The sequence below is a fragment of the Humulus lupulus genome, chromosome 2 (genome assembly GCF_963169125.1).
Source record: "Humulus lupulus chromosome 2, drHumLupu1.1, whole genome shotgun sequence".
Classification (NCBI taxonomy): domain Eukaryota; kingdom Viridiplantae; phylum Streptophyta; class Magnoliopsida; order Rosales; family Cannabaceae; genus Humulus; species Humulus lupulus.
The window spans coordinates 87410060-87416771 of NC_084794.1; positions in this window are offsets into that span (position 1 = coordinate 87410060).

Genomic DNA, 6712 nt, shown 5'->3' on the forward strand with positions numbered 1-6712 from the left:
CCCAAGAGACCTTGGTCCGAGGAGAACTCAAGAGAGTGGTCCTAGGAGACCCCAAGGATGAGGAGAGGAGTGCATGTCCTACCACCATGCACGTCCGACCCACAAAAACATGTCCTACCACCATGCACATGTCCGACCAGCACTTGCATGGGTGGTCAGTAGGAGGTGGATCAACTAGCTAGAGGAGGACTAAGTCAAGATTCCCAGAAACAACTTCAACAAGATATGCGGGAATCTTTCATTCTTCCCACAAATGGGGGGTTTGTTACATTTTGAATTTTGAATGTTTCTTTGTAATTTAAATGTAATAAATATAATAAAATATCCCGGTTCTAGGGGATACCGTATGTATGACCCTAAGCCTATAAATAGAGGGCTTATGGGATGAGAGATGGGCTTCTTCTGCTTCTTCTTTCTAGAGAGAGAAAATTTGGGTCTGAGTATTCTAGAGAGAGAAAGTGCTGGCATTTGAAAGAATTCTTGTATCTTTGTAATCTCTACTGGAGAAACTCAGTTGGCTCAGTCCATCTGATCTTGAGTACAGATCTATAAATCACAACTCTAAGTGGATTGGGCTATTACCGACAATCAGGGCTGAACCATTTTAAAAATCTTGTGTGTTCTTTATTTTCTTTATTAAAGCGTCTGTGTCGTTTAAATTCTCTTGAAGGCTTGTCGTATTTGACGTTCTCACGTCGTTGGCTAAAAACGCAGTCAACAACTAGATTAATAGGGAGCATGAGACTGGCCCTTGACTGTTGTGTGATGATAATGAGGCGTGCTTATTATCATTGTTGTTGCGTGTGAGTGAATATTTGAATGATTATTTGCATCTTGATTGCTTGAGCTCCAATGGTGAATCATGGAAATATTTGTTACCCTATCATCATTTTGTGACTGCCGAGTCATTGATTGCAGATAAACTTGGATAGCTATGCGTCCAAGGCGATCTACACGACTAGCTGGCACAAGGTTTGAGGCTAGAGATGATGACCAGGGCCAGAACTCTCCGCCAGTCCCTGAGACCTGGCAGCAGATACTTGCAGACATGCAAGCTCGGTTACAGAGTTAGAAGGAGAAAATTCGTCTACTAAGACAGCAGGCTCCATCAGGGAGTGTTGCACCTATTTTTCCACCTGTTGTGGAACCAGTTGTTCAGACACCTGAGGTTGGGAGCAGGTGGGAGCCACTGTATGAGCGGTTCAAGAAGCAGCATCCTCCAACCTTTGAAGGAGGACCGGATCCACTGAAGGCCAAATAGTGGATGAGTATGATTACTTCTATCTTGGATTTTATGAGGGTAGAAGGTAATGACAGGGTGGCTTGTGCCACCTATATGATTAGAGAGGGTGCCCGTATCTAGTGGGAAGTGGCATCACAGACCAGAGATGTTTCTACTCTGAGTTGGGATGGGTTCAGAGACTTGTTCAACCAGAAGTACTATAATGTTGCCGTCAGGGCAGCGAAAGTAAATGAATTTGTGGGGTTAGTACATGGCAACATGACAGTTACAGAATACGCCCTGAAATTTGACAGGCTTGCAAAGTTTGTACCAGACCTAGTGCCTATTGATGCAGCTAGGTAGGATAGATTTGTTAGAGGACTTAATGCTATGATAGCCCGAGATGTGAGAATTACAACAGTGCCTGGGAGGACGACTTATGCCCAGGCTGTTGAGAAGGATCTTACTACGGAGGAGGCGGAGAATAAGATTTGGAGGGAGAACACTGCGAGATGGGAGGTTTGTAGGGCGGTGCCTCCATACTCAGGGTCTGGTAGGGGCGGAGGCCCTAGTGTTTTGAAGAGGAAGATCCTTAACACTTCGACTGCTGCTGTCTCTGATAGGAGGCATCAGGGTGTTCAGGGTGGTCTCCAGGGAGGCAGTGAGACATGGAGAAGCTACCCAGAGTGCACGAGGTGCAGGAAGCGCCATCTAGGCGAATGTCGGGGAAAGGCTTGCTATCTGTGCGGGGTGGTGGGACACCTCAAGAAAGACTTCCCAACAACAAAGAATGAGGAAACAGGAAAGGTGGACAACTTGACTCCAGCTCAAGTGTTCACCTTGATCTAGGCAGAGGCCGAGGCTAGTCCCTCGGTGGTTACAAGTCAGCTTTCTAGCGCTGGCTCTCCTTTTACTGTATTGATTGACTCAGGTGCTACACATTCTTTTATTTCTAGTAAGGTAATAGATAGATTGTGTAGACCTAGTGAGTATTATACTGCGGGGTTTGGGGCTATACTGCCTACAGGGGAACTAGTGGTGTCTAGGAGGTGGAATAGAGCACTGCCAATGATGGTTGATGGTAGGGAGCTATCAGTAGACTTAATTGAGTTAGGTATGGAGAATTTTGACATGATTCTTGAGATGGATTGGCTGGTCAGATATGGGGCTACCATCGATTGCAGGAAGAAGATGGTGACTTTTGAGCCTGAGGGAGAGGACCCCTTTGTTTTCGTGGGTGCGGTACATGGACCCAGCATACCTATGATATCAGCATTGAGAGCTGGAGACCTATTGCAAAGAGGTTGTATAGGTTTTCTAGCTAGTGTGTGGATACTACCAGAGTTTTGTCACCAGGGCTGGGAGAGACCAGATTAGTTCGTGAGTTCTTGGATGTGTTCCCTGAGGATTTACCAGGGCTTCCGCCACACAGGGAGGTTCAGTTCATCATCGAGTTAGCGTCGGGGATAGAGCCAGTGTTGAGGGCACCATATAGGATGGCTCCGGTGGAACTGAAAGAATTGAAGATACAGTTACAAGAGTTTCTTGATTTAGGGTTTATCAGACCTCGCTACTCGCCATGGGGTGCTCCAGTTTTGTTTGTGAAGAAGAAGGACGGAACTCTAAGGATGTGTATAGACTACATGGAGTTGAACAAGTTGACCATCAAGAATAAGTTCCCCTTACCAAGGATTGATGACTTGTTTGATCAGTTGTAAGGAAAGACAGTGTTCTCAAAAATTGATCTTTGATCTGGTTGTCACCAGCTGAGGATCAAGGATGAGGATATACCGAAGACGGCCTTCCGAATGAGGTATGGGCATTATGATTTTCTGGTCATGTCGTTTGGTTTGACCAATGCCCCAGCAACATTCATGGAACTGATGAACATGGTGTTCAAGGACTTCTTGGATAAGTTTGTGATTGTCTTCATCGAAGACATTTTGGTGTACTCCAGTTTAGAGGCAGAACACGAGCAACATCTCCGACAGGTCTTGGAGAGATTGAGAGAGCACCAGTTATACGCCAAGTTTAAGAAGTGTGAGTTTAGCTACCAGAAGTGACATTCCTTGGACATATTGTTGGTGAGGATGGGATTAAGGTGGATCCATCTAAGGTGGAGGTAGTGAGAGATTGGATGAAGCCAAGGAATGCCTTAGAGGTTAGGAGCTTCCTCGAATTAGCAGGTTACTACAGACGGTTTATAGAAGGGTTCTCAAATATTACTGCACCGATGATAGAATTAACACAGAAGAATCTGAAGTTCATCTGGTCAGACAAGTGTGAGAACAACTTTCAGGAATTGAAGCGACGACTGATTACGACACCTGTGTTGAGTCTCCCTTTGGACGAAGGGACATTTGTGGTATATTGTGACGCATCAAGACTGGGATTGGGTTGTGTGTTGATGCAGAATGAGAAGGTTATAGCTTATGCATTATGGCAGTTGAAGGAATATGAACAGCGATACCCTGCCTATGAACAGCGATTATCTAAAAGGATTTGAACATGAGGCAGAGGCGTTGGCTGGAGTTGGTGAAGTATTATGATTGTGATATCCTTTACCACCCCGGAAAAGCCAATGTAGTGGAAGATGCATTGAGCCGGAAGGGCCCAGGACAGTTGTTTAGCTCTGCTCAGATATGGAGAGAGTTGGCAGAGGAGATGTCTAGAGTGAGGATAGAACTAGTTGTTAGCCGGTTAGCCAATATTACCCTACAATCGACCCTGTTAAAGCGGATTAAAGAGGGTCAGATGGTGAATGCACAGTTGTAGGAAGTCAGAGGGAAGGTCTTTGCTGGAATAGCTAAGGATTATTCTATTTCAGAGACTGGATTATTGCGATACAAGGGTCGGATCTGTAACCTGACTGATATGGATACTCGATGAATCCCATACTACACCATACTCACTCCATCCAAGTACCACGAAGATGTATCAGGATCTACAGATGTTATATTGGTGTCCTGGGATGAAGAAGGATGTAGTGGAGTACGTGGCTAAGTGTTTAACTTGTCAACAGGTGAAGGCTGAGCATCAGGGGCCAGCGGGGCTGCTACAGCCTTTGGGTATTCCTAAGTGGAAATGAGAGGATATTACGATGGATTTTGTGGGAGGTTTATCCAGGACAGTGGGGCTGCATGACTTGGTGTGGGTGATAGTGGATAGATACACCAAGTTAGCTCACTTTCTGCCAGTAAAGTCGACTTATACTGTGGATCAGTATGCAGAGCTGTATGTGAGGGAGATTGTATGTAACGCCCTACTACCTTAGAGCCATTACTAAGTGAGTTTAAAATGTGCAAAACAAAAAGACAAGGCTGTAACCTTTAAAAGTACTCTATTTCATTAAAAGTTCAAGAGTTTAACATTCGGGATCCCAAAACTTGGTTTATAAAATATTTACAACTCAAAACAAGTGTATACGTGGTTAACCATCAAAATTAGGGTTTGTACAACCATTTCTCAAAAATATCCCCAACCAAAGCAGCCGGGCAGGCCAAACATGTACGCGCCGCCCCCACGCTCTCCGTACTCATGGCTGGTTGACTTTCTCTTTGCCCTTACCTGCAACATAGAGCACCCGTGAGCCGAAGCCCAGCAAGAAAACTCAAACAGTACATAACATATGCATAATATACAGTCACTACACAGATAGCTCATAACTAGTCAGACAGTCCATATAATCAAACACATATACGGCCATGTCGTCCCAGAGGCGTTACCAAAGCCTGGGATCTCGGTCTATACCGTAAGGATATCCCATGTATCCACTGGGGTCTCACCCTAACCATGAGCACTCCATGTGCTAAGTGGTATTCCCGGCCCCACTGTCGTTTTCGGCCCTTTGTCGTTCCCGGCCCTTCGTCGTTCATTCTGCTATTTCCACATTTAGCATTCTCAAATAACAATCAAATATATAATCATTCATATAATGATACATCCTAGCAATAATATAATCTAGGGCTGCGCCCGGTAACAAAACTATGGGTCCAAGCCCTGCTCTACGGGTGCTACAGTTTTCTTACCTGTATCCCAAGCTTTCGATGCCCCAAAGACGCGAGCACGGTCCTCTAATCCGAGCCTCTCCAAAGACCTAGTCACAACATACATAAAACATCCTTTAATATCACAACATACATAAAACATAAAGTATGTAGACTTGTAAAATCCTTATATGGATTGAAGCAAACTCCTAAGCAATGGCATGAGAAATTTGATCAAGCCATCATGTTTAATGGGTTTAGACATAACAATGGAGACAAGTGTTCGTATTCCAAAACTTGTAAGGGATATATGATCATTGTTTGCTTATATGTGGATGACATGCTTATTCTAAGTGATAGCATGAAATGGATTGAAGAGACGAAGAGGTTTCTATCATCAACCTTCAAAATGAAAGATCCTGGAGAAGTTGACACCATACTTGGTATCAAAGTAAAGAAACATAGTGGGGGTTTTGGGTTAGGGCAAGCCCACTATGTTGAGAAAGTATAGAACAAATTTAACCATTTCAAGGTTAAAGATGCCAATACTCCATTCGATCATAGTGTAAAACTAGAGAAGAATGAAGGTAGAGAGGTGGCTCAATTGGAGTACGCTAGTGCTATAGGGAGTCTAATGTACGCTGCCCAATGTACTAGACTTGATATAGTATTTGCGGTAAGTAAACTTAGTAGGTTTACAAGTAATCCAAGTGTGGATCACTGGAAGGTGATTGGAAGAGTCCTAGGTTATCTCAAGAAAACCAAAGGACTAAGACTTAAGTACTCCAAATTTCCTACAATCTTAGAAGGATATATAGATGCAAGCTAGATTTCCAATCTTGGGGACAACTTTTCCACAACTGGTTGGGTATTTACACTTGGTGGGGGTGTATTTTCTTGGGGTTCCAAGAAACAAACCTGTATATCTCATTCCACTATGGAAGCATAGTTTATAGCTCTAGCTGCTACCGGCAAAGAGGCCGAATGGTTAAGGGATCTATTGATAGAGATACCCCTAATCAAAGAGAATGTATCCACTATATCGATACATTGTGATAGCCAAGCGACATTGGCTAGAGCATATAGCGGAGTGTATAATGGGAAGTCTAGACACATTAGTCTAAGACATGGATATGTAAGAGAATTGATTCAAAGAGGAGTCATCTCAATATCATATGTGAGAACAAGTGAAAATCTGGCGGATCCTTTCACTAAGCCACTAACAAGGGATTTAGTGGCTACATCATCTTGAGGGATGGGACTTAAAATCCCTAAAGTGATTCACAATTGATGGTAACCTATCTTAACACTAGTTATTCAACTAGTGTTAGGTTCAATAGGTAACAACAAGTCAATCAAGTGAATATTAGTTGTACTCAAAACAAGTCCCATCTGAGATGTTGAGTACTTGTGAGCTGCCAAGTTGAGGGTTAAAACCGAAAGGTTTTTTTTAATAGAATTCAGTCTTATGAAGACAAGTATTTTTTGTAACAAAATACTGTAA